The sequence below is a fragment of the Alligator mississippiensis genome, chromosome 1 (assembly GCF_030867095.1).
Source record: "Alligator mississippiensis isolate rAllMis1 chromosome 1, rAllMis1, whole genome shotgun sequence".
Taxonomy (NCBI): domain Eukaryota; kingdom Metazoa; phylum Chordata; order Crocodylia; family Alligatoridae; genus Alligator; species Alligator mississippiensis.
In genome coordinates this window covers 354278382-354296638 of record NC_081824.1, presented here as the reverse complement: position 1 = coordinate 354296638, position 18257 = coordinate 354278382, and the positions used below count along the sequence as shown (strand labels likewise).

Here is an 18257-nt window from a genome sequence, read left to right as displayed (position 1 = left end):
CCTAGGCTCCATTCCCTCCCCCAAGCACAACATATACTGTCAGGTGTAGCTTGGGGAGGGAACAGAGTAAGGGGAGAAATGGGAGTGTAGGGAAACAGAAGTTGCAGAAGGCAAGCAGAGGGTGGGGCAGGAGGCTGTTGTAGGTCTGACTCTGACCCAGACCCACAGAAACTGCCTGCCCTCTCCCCTCCCCCCCACACTTTGCACAGGAAAACCTTGTTAATTTGAAACACAAAGAGCCAAAAAAACCCCACTGACTTTGAAATAAACATGCCCACAGTAATTTGCATATATGCAATTACTACAGACTTAGCTCATCCAGAATTGATGCATCTTAACTTCTTGCAAACTTCTGCAAGGTTCAGCACAGGTACTCCATAAACACACTTTGGAGCAGCACTTCTGTGTCTACTTATACGCAGCTCAAACTATGTAAGATATTAACCCAAAGGCTCATGATTTATCATATTGTTCATCGGACTAGACCTCAGCAGAGTCAGTGTTTCAAGCCACAGCGACCCCACAACCCAACACTGCTCAGTATTTGCATATAGTCCAGATAACACGCCCCTTCCCTCCCCCACAAAGGATCCACCTGCAAATTAGCCCCCTATTTGATACTGGAACCAGGTGGTCTCATCACAGATCCTGGAACCCTCCAAAAATGTATGTGCAGGTGAAGTGCGAGGCTGCCTTGTCTGGCTCCACTCCATGGAAGGCAGGACCACACTAATCATATGCGACAAGCCAAGAGAGGGGGTGACAAAGCCTCTCATCTATACAGAAGTTTGGTGCTGTTTGCCAGATGTTTAGGGTTGGTAAAGAAACAGAATCATTGGAAAACAGGAAAAAGATTCGGTTCAACTGTGGGAGTGAAGAGGAAGTCAATATTTGATGTAGTGATTTGAAAAAGAGTGCAAGGGTGGGCAAGGGTGATGCTTATAGGGAGTGGTATCAACCCCTCAGCACCCAATCCTGGCATCCAGGGGTTTGGAGGGGGCAGTGCTAGCCCCCTAGGGCCAACAGGTGAGCACCACTGACCTAAAGCATTAAGCTCAAGTGTAGTGCAAAACATTGAACAAAAGAACTATAGTCAATTAAAACAAATTCCTCAAAAGCATTGGCTTATAATCACATTATGGTTACAACAATCTGAGGACACCTAGACATCTACGTACCTAAATAGCTGCCCTGCAGTTTTATAGTAAGTTCTCTTTCCACCATGCTGCAAAGAGCCACCAAACACTACAGTTGTGCCACCGTCTCAATAACCAAAACAAATGCTCTCTCCTTCTCATTCAAGGATTTCTTTTTCTTAAACCTGGACTTGCCACACCAGAACAATTACCCTTATCCCTCAGAACTTGACACTTCACTTGCAATGTGTTTTCATTTGAAGTATAATGCCAAAACTTCAACAATTTCAAGATAGGCTAAAAGAAATTACAGCATTCAGAATGGAAAGTTAAATATTTGTCTTTGAGAATATCAGTCTACTCAAAAGGCATGTGAAAAACATTCAATGCAGAATTTAATTACAAAGTTTCTCAATAGAGATTTAAAAAATAAGAAAGAAGAACCATCATAGTGAGTATCAGGGACATCAGAGCCTATCTTGATTGCAACCAGACAGAGCAAATGATTTACATTCTCCTCATCCCCTACTCAATATACCGCAATTTCTTAATCCTCCTGTTCACAGAGCACTGGGTGACACTCATCTTGACTACACAGGATCAGGGTAGCACGTGGAACAGAACTGGAAACCCAGTTTTTGCCAGGTAGAATAGGCGGTGCCAACCTAACCTTCCTGAACTAGCCTTGTAGGGAATCACAACCCTACTTGCTTCAGTTTCTCCCCAAGCTCAATAAAGAACCAACAACTAAGATTTGGGGAGTGCCAAATAGATTCACTGTACTGATATGTTGCTTACTGCCCTAGCCAGGCCCATTTCCACTTAGTATACAGCACCTTTTTGGCAACGGTGACAGGATACCCTTTGCAGTGGGATGCAATGTTCCCTCTAAGGAGTAGCAGTCCATGAGTGCACCGCTTCGGTCCCGCCTCCCCCTTTTGGTGCGGCATGGGACACTTTTTCAACAGTCATGTAAAAAATTAAAGATGGCATCTGCCTGTTTAGCAGAAGTGTGTGTGTATATACACACACTTTATGTCAGGCTACAAAGGCCATGCCGGCAAATAGGAAGATAAGTGAGTGTGCTTCAGAAGATTTTAGTTTTCAGAAGCAACAAGTTTATACTCACAGTTGCATCATACTTTTTTCTCCTTTCTTGGTGTGGCTCTGAAAGCCAGACAACTGTGACAAGTTTAAAGTGGAAATTTCTGCCAAGATCTAGCTCTTCAATTTTGCTCTCCACATTTTAAAATAGCCTTCTCATTTTTATTAGAGTACTTCCATTATAAATGTGGCCTGGAAAATTAAGTGGAACACACACTTTCTTGTTTCTCTTGCTTCAGATATCCAAGCCAGAAAATCCAGGCTTCAAAACTGTTAGCTACAATCATTCAGTACTGAAACAATGCTGTAACTTGTTCTATGGAATATGTATGCTAATATAATAATTTATCTTGCACAGCAGAATTTAGCCATTACATTTGCTGTTATATTCCAAAAGTTGATTGCAGCCAGTTTGCAGTTACAACTCTTAAGGTACTGGCAAGTTCTTCAAAACCTCATTTTTCCCTTTCTTTGCATGTGGAATTAACTATGCTCATTGACTACAAAGACCCTCTCCCCCACACACAAAACAATGCATAAAAACATACAGCAAAAACTGTTCAATTAGAGTGCATTGCATCCTGGCTTTTGCCACATTTTTTTTGCGAACAAACACCTTTAATCTGTCTGAAAAGTGACAAAGAAATCTACAGAACAAATACCTTTCTGGTAGACTATAAAAAAAGTTTCATTCAAAGAGCATCAGATACTTATGGTAATAAAAGCCAGGTTTTCAGACCGCAAAGTTACACAGAACTTAGCAAAAGCAACAAGATCAACGAAACTCTTTCCATGCAATGCATTTTTTGAAATTGCACGTTAAAAGTAGAATCAGCCCTCAAAAGTCCCAAGATCAGCATAAGCATTCCCCACAGCAAAATGGAAAGAGTCCGGGAAAAACTAGAAAAATATCACCACAGCAAGAAAACGTGATATAAAATTAAAGGCCTTTACTAGCCACATAACCTGGACATGAGAACTTCTCAGAGATTAAAAAGGTGGAACAATTATATTTTAAATCATATTATATAATAAATTGCACAATATCTGATATACACACATTATTTTGGATATTGTAGGATCTAAATCAAAAAGTGTGCGTGCATGTACACATATACACACACATCCTGCCAATCTTTACCCACATACCACACATTTTTTCCCCCCAAAAATCAACCCTCCAGAAATGGAATGCACAGGGAGGCTGATTTCTATGCCAAAATTGAAGGACTGGTATGCTGTAGAGGCTGCATAGGGACATTATAATGCCTTTCCAAGCTACCTTTCCTTTTCAGGCAGGGAGGAAGGGGGAGAGTAAAGTCTGCAGTCAATATATGCTGCCAATTTGGCAGTGCCTGTGAAAGGGTTAAAACTGTAGCTATAGCCTGACAACAAGAGGTAAAGATTCAGCCATGTGATAAGGATTTCTTGTGTTCAGGGCTCAGCCATGATTCTAGAAAAAGACTGTACCGTCCCACAAAAAAGTATTTGTCTTGGGGGGGGGGGGGGGGAATGCAAGAAAATAGCGTCTATCTAGTTTTTATTATATAAGCAACCATGTTAACATTATATAATCAATCATTATGTAAGAAGCATACTATATCAAAGTACAACTGTTGGGTGCACTCATACTAATTTATATCAAGTTTCCAATCTTCAACAAACTTGAACTAGAAACTAGTAAGAGATTTTGTAGATATCGTGGTTCTACAAGAGACTAGGCCAAGGAGCTTTCAAAACAGTCAATCACCTAAAAAAATAAAACAAAACCAACCCCCCCCTCCATAAGATTGAAGAAAATGCCATTCTATTTCACATTTTTATTTTGAAGGCCTGAGGGAAAAAAACAGAGCAGAGAGCCCAACAGGCAAGTCTTCCAGAAAATGTTGAGAAATATTAAACCATTATTCCAAGTTTAAATTTTTTAGAAAGCCAACGTCAGTGTTAAATCTGAGTCCAGGAAAAAGAAAAAAAAAAAAGTGGAGAAAGTAGTGACAATTTTTTCTTACCCACTTCATTAGCAGGACCAGAGCTTGTAAAATAAGGAATGCAAAAGTTTTTTTCAAACAGAAGAAAAATGCTGGAAATATTTTAAACAAGATCCATGTAGCTGACTTATCTAAAGATATACATAGTCTAATTTTTCTAATGCAACTCTGCAATTAAAGAGGCTTCAAGTCAGACTTAAAGAGGAATTAAGAGAGAAATAAACATCACTGGGGTTTTCCCCTTCAAATTAGGAATTGAGTTTCTGATAAGATAACTAAGACAGGTGTAAGGGGCAAGGAGCGTATTGGGTATAAGTGGGTGAGAGAGGAAGACAGTGATTCTACAAAAGGTTATCACCTGTAGTAACCTGACATAGCTCAGACAGAAACCAGTGAAAGTAGGGGGAAACCCTCAAGGATTTTGTTCCAATGAGATACAAGTTCAAAAGGACAAGCCTAAAATGATTCATAATTTCAGTAATGATATCCATAAAAATAGGCATAAAGAATTCAAGAAAAATCTTGTAAGCAAGACGTTATCAGTTAGGCATTTACTTTTGGAACAACTAATGAAGCAATAAATCTTTCAGAGACATCATGGTGGGGATGGACAGCAGGGAACTGAGCAGCAGGGACAGGGGACTGAGAACAGAACACACACACTGATCATTTGTTATCAAAGGACAAACATCATATGTCCTTTGAACACCAATCCTACCCATCTCCACCCTGAAAGTCTAATGGCAGAATCCTGGTCCCCTAGAAGTGAGAAGGTGTTTCACCACTGATTTCAAAGGCCAGAAGCAGTTAGCCGATTCTTTCCAGGTGGCTTTACAGCGCTTCTTTAGACCTGCCACAAGAAAGCAGGCACTTCATTAATGGGAAACAGTAGTTTTGGTCATTTGGGGACCACAATCCACTGAGGAAAAAGGAAAGAAAACATGTATGCATAAGGGCTAAAATGAGAGAACAGCAGGATAAGAATGAAATGAATCCATATATTAGACATGCTTAAACAAACAATTCAATATAATTCATAACCAGAGCAGTTTGGAAAACAGCTCTTCTTCCACAGGACAGCCTAACATTTCGAAATCTGTTTTAGTTTCAAATCAGGACAGTGTCAACATTTGCCATGAATTTTTACATATCAAAACCAAAAAAATTACAAACAAGAATATGTTTGATAAAAGATTTGGACAGCACGTAGGTTAAACAAAACAAGCAAGCTGAAAATGATAGTTTAGATTCAGTTGAAATATCCAGTAAGAAAAATCTAAACATTTTGCTAAAATGTGTTAGTTTCACTAAAACTACTTTTTCTCATGGAAGTTTCATCAAAAGTGTTCCTACTCTGACTATTCATAACCTCTGGCAATCTTATAACAATATTCCAAAATAGCTTAATAGGAGCTGAACACAAAGCCACAGTATTAAAAAAAAAAGAAAAAAAACCCAACCTCTCTAACACATCAAGACATACTGACACAGATTTACTATCCAAATTAAAACAGAATAGGCAATTTAAAGGGAATATATATTTGAGCCCCTGCTCCCTCCCTCAATATTACTAGTAAAATATACACGCCAAGTTGTATCATGCAGTGTAATGTGCAGAGTGAAAAAGTTAATTTGGAAATTCAAGTTTTAGGATACCACAGAATTTACATTTATCAAATCGAGGTAGCTAATTGATGTGTAAGCACTTGTTACTCCATGATTAACCAATATGAAGAGAAATTTACTGGTGCTAAATTTTAAAAGTCTTAGACACACTGTTAACTGGAACAGATACACACAAAAATAGAAAGGGGGGAGGGAGGTGGCTTTGTTTGTTTTTACTTTTGTTGACCTTTATTATAAAAAGGTTAAAAAAATGTAACACACAACTGGTTAAAAGCAACTAATTAAAATTCCAAATCCCACAGAGCCATGAAAACAGCCAAAGAACAATTCAAATAAAGTAAGGAATACTCTTGTACATCTGCCCGTTCCCTCACACTTATGATTAGGGGTGCATCGATAGAGACTTTGGGGGCTGATACCAATAGCCGATATTTAACGAGGCATATTGGCCGATACCAATCCAATGCAGCTGCCATCAGGTGGTAAAGTCCAGTGTGGTGGAAGGAGAGGGGGAAGCGAAAGGGAGGGCAGTGGTAAATCAACACCCACAGTGACGGAGGAAAAAGAGGCAGGCGCTGCTCAGCCAGAGCAGAGGGGGGAGGGGGACCACAGAATGGAGGTGCAGCTCATGGTAAAAGGGGCAGTTCCCACTGCTGCTTGCACCCCAGGAGAGCGGGGGTGGAAGGAAAGTGCCCCTGGATCTGCACAGTGCAGGGCACGTTGCAGCTGCGGGCTGGAGCCGGAGCCATGCAGGGCTTTTCTTGGCGGGGGCTGGGCTTGGACTGGGCTCCAGCAGCGCTCAGAGGTGGCTGCAGCAACCCCAAATTTCGCCGCAGCAGATCCTAGCCACCCTGACTGTGAAGTAGTGCCTTCTAATGTCTAGTCTAAACCTACTCTCTAGCAACTTATGGCCATTATTCCTTGTTACTCCGGGAGGCGCTCGGGGGAACAAGGTCTCTCCCAAACCCCGCAGGTCCCCTCTAGTAAGTTTATAGATGGCCACCAGGTCCCCCCTTAGCCTTCTCTTGTGAAGGCTGAACAGGTTAAGGTCCTGTAGCCGCTCCTCATAGGGTCTGCTCTGCTGTCCCCGGATCATGCGAGTGGCCCTCCTTTGGACCCTCTTAATGCTGTCCACATCCCTCCTGAAATGCGGAGCCCAGAACTGGATGCAGTACTCCAACTGCAGCCTGACCAGTGTCACACAGAGGGGGAAGATCACCTCCTTGGCTCTGCTTGTGATGCATCTGTGGATGCAGGACAAGGTACGGTTAGCCCTACTGACCATGTTCGAACATTGTTGGCCCATGTTCATCTTGGAGTCAGTAATGACTCCAAGATCTCTTTCTGCCACCGTACTTTCAAGAAGGGAGTTCCCCAGCCTATAGGTATGCTGCTGGTTCTTACTGCCCAAGTGTAGCACCCTGCACTTATCAGTACTGAATCCCATCCTATTTTCATTTGCCCACCCCTGTAACCTGTCCAGGTCCTGCTGTTATCTGTCCTTCCCTTCTACTGTGCCCACCTCACCCCAAATCTTGGTGTCATTTGCGAATTTAAACAGGCTGCTCTTCACCCGGTCATCCAAGTTGCTAATAAAGAAATTGAACAGTGCAGGCCCGAGGACCGAGCCCTGGGGGACCCCACTGCCCACTTCCCTCCAGGTCGAAAATGACCCGTCCACCACCACTCTCCAAGTATGACCCTTCAGCCAGTTTGCAATCCATCTGACTCTGTAGGCATCAATGCCACAATCACCTAGCTTTTTAATGAGAATGGGGTGGGAGACAGTGTCAAAGGCCTTCCTGAACTCCAGAAAGACTACATCCACCACGACACCTGCATCCAGTAATTTTGTGACCTGATTGTAGAAGGCAATCAGGTTGGTCTGACAGGACCTGCCCCTAATGAAACCGTGCTGGTTGCCCTTGAGCATCATTCCCGCTGCTGGCCCATCACAGATGTGCTCCTTAATAATCTTCTCAAAGAGCTTCCCCAGGATTGAAGTAAGACTAACGGGCCTATAGTTGCCCGGGTCCTCCCTCTTCCCTTTTTTAAAGATGGGGACCAAACTGGCCCTCTTCCAGTCATCCGGCACCTGGCCAGAGCGCCACAAGTGTTCATAAAGCCATGCCAGGGCCCCCGCGATAACCCCTGCCAATCCCCTCAAAACCCGGGGGTGGAGAGCATCTGGACCTGCTGATTTGAACACGTCCAGCCCCTCCAAAAGCTCTCTAACCCTGTCCTCCCTGATCCTAGGCTTGGTGGAGTTTCTCCCGAGTCCGTCCTGTATCTCAGTAGGGGAGTCCCGGTCCCTGCACAAGAAAATAGAGGCAAAGAAATTGTTAAAGAGTTCTGCTTTCTCCTCTGGTGCAACCACCAGATTACCTGGGGCCTTCTTCATGCTCCCTATGCATTTAAAAGACTTTGTTATCCTTGATGCTAGCCCTAGTTCTGTATCTGCCTTAGCTTTCCTAACAGCCCCCCCTACAGACCCAAGCGGTAGCGATATACTCCTCTTTGGCGATAGCCCCTCCCTTCCACTGGGTGTACGCCTCCTTTTTGGCAATCGGGCATTCACGAATGCCCTTGGTGAGCCAGGGGGCTTTTGGGTCTCTCAGTTTCTCCTCAAAGGGCTTGTCCTGTAAACCCCTAACCATACAAGTGGCCCTCCTCTGGACCCTCGAGTCTATCAACATCCTTCTTGAAGTACGGCACCCAAAACTGGACACAGTACTCCAACTGCAGTCTGACTAATGCCGCATAGAGGGGAAGTATCACCTCCTTGGTTCTATTTGTTGTGCATCTGCTCATGCATGATAAAGTGCGGTTAGCTTTGCTGATGATTTCATCACACTGACGACTCATGTTCATCTTGGAGTTCACTATGACTCCAAGATCCCTTTCCACTTCTTTTCTAGCGATATCTTTTATTGGACCAAATGTATAGTTAGGAGAGATTTTACCTGTTATTTAAAAAATTATCGTGCCTACATTTTGTACAAGAGTATGGTCTCGTACAGACATTCAATTTCACCTGGGAGAGTCACTGCTCTCCCAGTAGAAGCCGTGAGTGTACAGATGTTCAGGCTTCTTCTTTTAGACTGAAAATGGACACTCCAGGAGAAAAATAAATCTGGGGACACCCAAGGTTAAATCACTCCCAAGAGAGTTTCTCCTGCAAAATCAAATGTCTGTACATATTGTGGCTTCTCTCAGAAGAGAACACAGTCCTCCAGCATCCCCCCCTCAAAAGAAGAAGTATGTTGCTCACTGGACTCTGCTGCTCCAGCATGAAACAGAACCATATCCCTTCACAATCACAATCCCCACATTACACTACAGGGAAATATAGGCTGACCATGGGCAGTCTGGGTCAGCCAACCAGGGCTGCCCTGTGTGTGCTGCCATCTGTTGCCAAGCAGAGTCTTGAGGGCATCAGCATTCAAATGTCTGTACTTGTAACTATGGGTAAAATTTTTCAACCAGAATAAGCCTGGGAAAATTCTCCCAAATATTTTGTAGCAAAACCCTCAGTTTTGCTTTTTTAATACATATACACACACACACACACACACATATACACACACACATGATGGATATGCATTCCCTTCCCTTCCCCAATTATTTCTGGCTTTTTTTTCTCTCCCTCTCTATTCCCTATAGACGAGCATAAGCGAGCTCAGACTTAAGATAAGCTTTAACATTTTTATTTTGGTAGCAAGTTTTTGGTTTTGGATATCCACTGTTTTATATTGTATTATTATTAGGTTTGTATTGATTCTTACTGTTGTATATTGTATTATTATCATTTTCGTATTGATTTTTATTGTTTCATATGAATATGGTATGGTTTAGGCCTGTGTTTGTAAGTGAACCAAAGTAATGTCAAGTTTCCATTTTGTATGTCAAGTCTCCACCTTGTGTCCTCTGCCTGGGCATCCCCTCTGTTGCACCTGTATGAGTCATGTACCCCTTCCATGTAAATTGGTTCCTGGATGAATGAGAGTGATTGGGAATGACTGAAATACAATGGTAGCAGGCCTCTACTGAATGGCCTGTAACGAATGGGCCATCACCTCACATTGATTCATCCAGGAACCACAGACCTCACTCAGGAACAGAGACAAGAACCCAGCATTTGAAAGACAAAAGACCGTGCAGAACCAGCAACTCTATCGTTGTACCCCACCATTACAGACACCCGAAACTGCACATCCCTGCATGGAGCACACATGCTCAGTATGCCAGGGGCTGGCCCTTGCCTGGGCATGCCTCCTGTCACTAGGGTCACACAAGGTCTGCCCCTATAAAAAGGGGCAGTGAACACAGACCCAGTGGGGCGCCCTCTCCATCTGGACCAGCACCATGCCACACCTATCCACCCAGAGGCCCTGCCGGCAACCCCCTCTGGACAACACCTACTGGACAAGGACCTCTTTCCAGCTTGGATAGGTAGCTGTCACCCCCCACCCCCTCTTTGACCAAGGACTTGGACTCTGCTTCTCTTCCCTACCTGGACTCCAGCCCTTCCACTGAGTCTCTTTCTCCTGCTGCCATTGTGAGTGCATGCAAGTGCGTGCGTGCAAACCAATAACTTCATGGGGCTGTGTAGTGTGTTGTCTGTGTAATAAAACTGTTATTTGGACCCCTACAGTTGGGTTTTGCTTTACTATGATTTGGTCCTGCTCCAATCTCTGCTCCTCGCCCCTCTAACTTCTGTCTCATTTCTCCCTCTCCTGCTTCTGGCTCACTGCCACCTCCAACACCTGTCCTGAGCTCCTCTCTGCCTCCAAGCCCCCTGTTTCTTTGCCACTGTCTTATCCCCACTGCCTTGTCCTTTTCCCTTGAGCAACCAGGTTTCTGCCTCAGTTTCTTTCCTGGCTGTCTCCTCCTTGCCACCACTTATCTGCCCCCCACCTCCCAATATCTCAGCTGTCTGCCTCAGTTTTCAGCCCCAGTCTACCTTAAGTAAACCCAAGCCTCAGTTCCTCCACCAGCTTCTCTCTAGTCCACCAGTTCTAATCTCGCTTCTGGCAACTTTCACTCCCTACACTTTAACTCTCTCTGTCACCTTAACCTTTCCCCAAGTATCCCAGGTACCCCAAGCACACACATGCACACTGTACCATCTGAGTTAGGAACTTACCTGTGTGTATGTGTAGGTGGGCTGTATGTGTGTGAACTGGTGAGTGTGTGCGTATATACGTCATTGTGTGCATGATATACAAATTAGTGATCTGGGTCTAACTTTTGGGGTGTATAGTGTATGTACTTGAATTGGTGATAGGTATGTATGTGCCTAGGCTGGTTTGGATGTGTATGTGCCTGAGCTGGTAGAGTGTGTGTGTGTGTGTGTGTGTGTGTGTGTGTGTGTGTGTGTACCTAATTAATTTGTGTGTTTGTATATGTGCAATTGTGTCACACCCTCCTGTCTAACAGCGCAATACTGAGATCCTGAGAGTTGGCCTGACCCCACAGGGCAACAATTTCAATGTGTAGGCAGCCAACGTTTGGCTTCAGACAAAGGCTTCCAGGTGGCTTTAAAAAAAAGAAAAAGTAAAGTGGTGAGGAGATTTCTTTTTAGTTTATCTTAAATAAAGAGAAGCCCACTCACCTCACAGCATGACCAGGCCCTTTCCTGCCTTCAGCAACACACTAGAACCTTTTCATGAAAATGGGATTGGAACAAAACCCTAAGCAAAATTAACTAACTTTAGGCCTGACATTGGGGAAATGTATGCCACAACAGTGTACTAGCACAAAGTTCAGGTAACCTAGCTCCTTCCCTCCCCCAAGATAGAAATCCAGGAAGACAAATACTTCAGGCTCTTGAAAGTAAAATAGAAATGTCTGCCACAAAGATCTGTATACACCTTGCCAAAAACCACATACAAACCCTCAATTTTCATTCATTAAACAGACTCTCTCATCCAGTGGCAAATCCCCAAGATCTGGATAGATTAATGAATTTATCATTAACCATTTGAAGAACCAAAAGATCATCTCACTAGAGATGCTCAATGCAATACAAAAGGAGGCACAGAACTGCCAGTTTTTATGCAAGATGCTATAGGCAGTTATTTTCTAATCTAGGAAGGATATTGCCAAATAGCCACTTGAGTTCACCTTCCAAGACATTTCAGAAGCGGTCTAAAAGCCCAAGCAAGCAAAATACAACTACACATTAACAGAACTCAAATAAAAAACAGACCATTTAAAATGGTTAATTAGGGCTATAATATTTCAATCAGATCAAAAAGACAATGTAGTCTTCCTAATCATTAGGATACAGAAGAGGTGTTTGATAAAGTTTAAAATCTAGGGTTAGGTTTCCCATTTATATCAGTGATAGAAGCTTCATAACTTAACCCCTGTGACACTATTTAGACAAACACATGCAGCTTTAATACCTTCTAACTCCAGAAAGGGGAAAGAGAAGATCACCTTTTTGTCACCACTGTAAATACGGTAATCAAGACAGCTGTCCGAAACACAAGGACAGAAACAGTCACTATTTCTGGAGCACACAAAATTGCTTTATTTGACAGTGACTATGGGAGGAAATCATTACAGGGATGCCTAGAATCAACCTTTAAAAGTCTTTTTAAATTGAGCAGTGGAAGTCTGTTTGAGGTAAAAAACACCCCCAAAATACTCATACAAACTACACACAGAGAGAAATTCAGTGTTGGTGGATTCAAGGCTGAATACAGAATGTATTCATGGAAAGAGCATGCAAGTTTATCTTAAGTTTCATACCCTTCAATAAAAAGGAAATTTTACTAACTGTGGAATTTTAAAACTTGAACAGGTATTGACAGAATAGGTACTGACAACTAATTAACCTCCTCAAATCATTGTTTCTCCCTTAACTTCTGCCAGTATTTAAACACTCAATTAATTTTACATGCAATAAACAACTCTAAGATTCAATACACAAAAAAAGAGGAGACTGCCGCCCCCCTCCCAGCCAGGGGAAATGGACACAGAGCAGCCTCCTCCACTCTGCTCCAAGGCTCCAGGAGCAAAGCGAAAGGAGCAGTGGGGCAAAACTCCCCACCTGTTCCCCAAACCACACAGTCCCCATGTCTAGGGAAGAAGGGAGCAGCAAGCAGCTGCTCCACACCTGTCCTGGACAAGACAGGAGGGGCATGGGGCAGCATACAGGTGTTCATTCTTGCAAGACAAAAAACACTCTCTCTGGAGAGATCTTCCAGGTGGACAAACTTAATGAGAACTTGTTTGCTCCTAGGGTGTTTTTACACATGCTCTGGGGGAAAGGGGGAAGTTCTACAAGCTTTAGTTAAAGCCACTACCATTTTGAAGTACAGGACACTGATACATGAGATGTAAAGGGTGGCTGGAGTGAGCTAATTGCCACACTCCAGCAGACTCAATGGAGTCTGCTCTGACATGCCGTAATTACAGCGTGTTGGAGCAGCCTACCTGCACATGTACAGGCAAAGGCACCCCTAGTTTCTAAAGGGAAGAACAGACTGTACATGGCCTTTGCGATTCCACTTTGTCAGATATATTGTAAGGTCTTAACAGCATATCTAATGGTCTTTCACTCAGCTCCTGAGACAACACTAGACTTTACACCTCTTAATTCCAACATTTTTTTTTAAGCCACAGGAAAAGACAGCAAAAATGCCTTAAGTGAGAACTTTACTGTTTGCAGTGAAGCTTGAATAGAAGGCCAATGAATGGGGAGAAAAGGGGGAATAGAAGAAAGCAAGTCTACTTGAAAGCAATAGAAGAAAGCAAGTCTACTTCCAGGCTAAAGTCAGATTTCCAAGCTTTTGATACTATGTATAGAGATTACTGAATGTCTTAAATCACAACTCTACAGCTGTCAACTTCCTTCCCATCTCCTACATTAGTCCACTAAATAAAAGTTTAAGCACTGATCCTGAAAATGCTTTTGGACATGCTCAGCCTAATTCTCATGGGATAGTCTCATTAAAATCAATGGGCCCCTTTGGTAACAGTTAAGCTATTACCAAATAGTTATGTCTATGTTTGGAGGATTAGAACTTTTAATTCTAACTGGGTAGGCTTTGAGAGTTTTAACCTATACATTGATTTTCCCAGCTCTTCTCAGTTGCTTTCCATCAGTAGTTAGCAAGGTAATGTCCAATTTGCAAACTGCAAAGGGCTGCCAGCATGTAAAATAAATAAGATGTTAACTTTTAGTTAGAAGAAACAGAATAATGACTACTAATAGGTACATAATATTACTATGTTTAGAATTTTACTTTGGCTGTTGTCACATTATACAAAAGGAGATGATCATGAGAATGGCATAAATACAGCTGTAAGGTCTGACACATTATCTTTACTATAAGAAAAAATAAAACTTTTTTTGGGGGGGGGAGGGAGGGGGGAGGGGCGGGAAATGATATGCATGCTCCACACACGATACATGCTGACAAAGCTATATAGCAAATAATTCATACCAGGATAAAAAAAAAAAATCATTTGTGGAAAATTCAATAAACAAACACAAAAAAAGCCTCCTTAGCACTATAACTATCATTCTAAAGTGAGTGAATATTTTCTGAGGGAAAGAGAACATGCTAGCAGCAAGTAACTAAAGAAAAATACTTCCTTTACTCATGACTTGTCATAAGACCTTGGAAGCAGAAGCAATACGAAGTATTCAACTATGTAACAGCTACCAGACAAAGAAAAAGAGAGAGAGATAAGGATAACAGAAATTTTTCACTCTATTGTTTATTCTGACAGAAAAAAAAATGTATGCACTGCTAATTTTTTAACTTTTATATAATTTGAATAACAGCTAGTACTTGCAGAATCAAGGCGGCAAATGGTAAATCCTGAAACATATCTAAAATGCTGATAAAGAAAATAATTTACTAATAGAATTGGAACTTTACTTTGAAGACTCAAAATATTTAAAAGAAAGGCAACCCTGAATTCCCACTCACTTTCCACTAAAAGATAATTACTACAAAAATTACCATAAAATGATGGACATGCTGCAAATAAAGTTTTTTAAGAGCTGTTTCAAGTCAGCTTGCATCTTCTCTTCTTCCATTTTGACAAGTACAATATAAGCTGGTGCTAACATTGAGAACACTCCCTTATAGATGGGAGAAGAATTAGAAATATTGGAAGAAGGGATGCACAAAACATGGACGTGCCCAATACTGTTCCTCACAGAAGTAGGGGAGTTTTTTCTTAAAAAGAGGTGGGGTTTTTTTACTTTGCAGTGAAACCTAATGACAGTGAACATCCTTTAGTTTTGCATCTCATTTACAAGGTTCTCTCCAGTTAGTGTCCTGTCCAAAACTTTACTCTACTTCATGTGCAGGGATCCACCAAAAGGCAGCACACATTCTATCAAGATTGTTGGACAGAACAGAGGGACTATAATTATTTTGAGGCTCCCACCTTTACAAAGGCTCACAAATTACTGTTTATCACAGCTTCATGTAATTTGAAACTACTTATGAACTGCTACCGTTAGTTAAACATTGGCTAATAAGCTATCTTTTGACAAAATTCATATGAAAAGGCTTGTAAAAAATAGTTTGGACAGTAAGGACTGGTACCACTAAGACTTATGAGAGCTGAACCAGAAGTCAAAGCCATGCTTCAGAAAACATGCTTGAGATTTACAAGCTCCTGGGTGCTTCATTTGAATGTACTGGTTTACCCCTATGCTCTCTTCTACAGGGGAATACACATTAAAACTTTTTCATAAGTAATAGAAACTACATCTACAATACACATGCTAAGGCTCACACATACCTGACATGTTTACAGAAATATGCTGTAAGTACCAATATTTATGTTTAAATTCTCCTTTCTTAATTATCTGATTTGCTGACCAGTATCTTTAGGAAATTCTGTTACAGGTCTACAATTTTATTTCAGATTATCAGGAGTGATCTTTAAAACATGTTAGTAGAAGCCCCATAATGAATTTATCTGTAAAACTACCCTGCTGTGTCACAGGGAAGAAACTACTACATGTACACAACCTAACAAATGCCCACCTTTAAAATCCACACCAAGATTAATTTTGGTTATAGATAAAATAGCTTAAGTTTTAAGCAACTGTAGTTAGCAAGTTATAAATCTGGTTTAAAATACTATTTCTGCCTCCCCCAAGACAACCTGTGTTCAAGGCTTTTCAAGTCATATATTCATGCTCTAAACTTAACATTTCTTTTACCAAGGACTTGCTAATGAAATAAGTCATGAATTTATCCTCAATGTCACGGTAGTTATCAACAAGTGAAACAAAGGATAAACCACAAAAAGAAACAAAGAAGTTGAGCACGTTCATTCCCAGGAGACTTTTTTTTTTTTTTTTTAATTCTGTGGTGACACAAAAATTTAACTTTACAGCAGAAGTTCCTACCCAAGTCACAAACTTCCTTTTAATTCAGATCCAATTAACATGAATAATTTATGACCTGACAACACAGTTTAAGTTTAAAATTCCAGCAATTTTTAAATTACCCTTATATGCCAGCACAATGCAGGCACTCCTCAATAGTTTCTACTTGAATGATTTGGTTGTCATCTTATTTTTTGCACAGAATATTTTGAGAACTTTATTAAAATGTCTTTCATTTACACAATTAAGACCTTTTAACATAGAAGTATTGAGAGCCTCAGAAATTCAGACACCACTGTCAGTCGCTTTTAGCATTAGGTACTCATCAGAAGCATCTTATCTTAGACTCCTGGCAAAGAGTCAAGAGCTTAGTTTACGTTAATAATTGATTATTAAAACTAGGCATACCCATAGATTCTTTTACATTAACTCATTCAGTTGCTTTCCTAAAGATCAAACCAAAATACCTCTTGTTAATCTAGCTGCAATTAGTTTGTCAGGATACTCATATAAATTATATTATTATTTCCTTTATAAGCATACACATATTTAAATAGTGATAGCTGCGGACTCTCTAGCTACTAGATTGTCTGTTTTTACATAAAGAATTAAATGAAGTAATTATTATCTTCTAAAAGTATGCATGTGTATTTTAGCAATTCATCCAGGAAACAGAATTCCTAACAGTGGAAAAAAAAAGTCTTCTTAAAAATAAAGAGAGCACCAAAGTGGAAGAAAATTGTTCAGAGGAAGAGACAGTAGCCTGAAGAATTGTTACAACATCAAAAACAACTAAGTAAGCATGTTTTAATATGTTCCAGCATTGTTTGGTTATAAAATGTTTAACCACAGATTTGATTAAGTTCTTTTCAGGAGAGTTCTGCCCCATTGTGTGTGTCCAGAATAGCTCCTAACTAGCACATCCCTAGTAGTCCTCATGCAAAATACATTTATCAGCTGTTTTAGGTGGAAACTGTAGAAGAAATAAAAAATTAGGGAATTTCCAATACAGGAAGTTTCTTCCTGTACATAAAGATCAAGAGACTCAGAAACAGAGGCTCAAATAAGTAGTCAACTTCAGGACACAACGTGGCTTCAAGTTTTTTCCTCTTTCAGCATCTCACCAGGAGCCAGCTGGGAAAGCATTGAGAACCAAAGATTGTCCTTTTGGCTTGGGGCAGAAGTTACACATAAACTAGTTTAAGTGATCAGAAACCAATTTAAACCTGTAAAAGAACAAAAATTTAGTGTGTCTAAACCGCTTTCAAAATGGACGAAACTGGTTTAAGATAAACCTGGCTGGATGTGGTATCAGACTTAACTTTATTTGGGTCAAACTAGTTTATGGAATTTCTGTTCCATATCCCCTCCCAGTTCAAATCAACTCGCAGTCCCCCAGCATCCCATGATGCTTTGTAGCTCTGGGCTATGCTGTCTGATCCAATGAACAGGATCTGCCACACCCCCACCCCTCTGCTCCCTAGCTAGAGCACTATCACTCCAGGTGCCCGAGGGGGTAAGAGGAAAAAAACTTGGCCCTCTAGCCCAGCACCCGACCCCCATCCGGGTGGTGCTGACTGGAGTTGGTGGGAGGAGGAGAGGAGGGAACAGGGCGGTCATCATAGAGGACATTCTGGTTTTCTACTACTCTGTCCTGTATTGATATGAAACCCGATGCTTTCTTCAAGAGAAAAATAGAGGACATAAAGGCATCGGGTTTCGTATCAATAGAGGACAGAGGACAACCGTACTATGATGGCCACCCTTAGAGGGAACCAGACCCTGCCAAGTGCTGCCAGCCTGGGAAAGGGAGAAGTCTGCAGTGGGGGCTTAACTCTACCCCACAGAGCTGGGAGCCATAAGCCATGGCCCCTTGGCCTCTGGGATGGCGGAGGGCAGGAGTGGGGAGGCAGAAGCCTGCAGCAGGGCTTGGCTTTGCCCTGCAGAGCTGGCCCAGATCCTGAGAAGGGGATGTGGCAAGGGACTCCAGCACTGCTCCTGGGGGAGGGCAGCAGGCAGAGCCAAGCCCTG

At 41.8% G+C, this 18257-nt stretch overlaps 1 protein-coding gene across 1 annotated transcript in view; it reads right to left on the bottom strand.

Moving 5' to 3' along the window:
* Positions 1–18257, bottom strand: part of RAB20 (RAB20, member RAS oncogene family) — a 50864-nt gene that overhangs the window by 1612 nt on the left and 30995 nt on the right. The gene's annotated exons all lie outside the window — the stretch shown is intronic.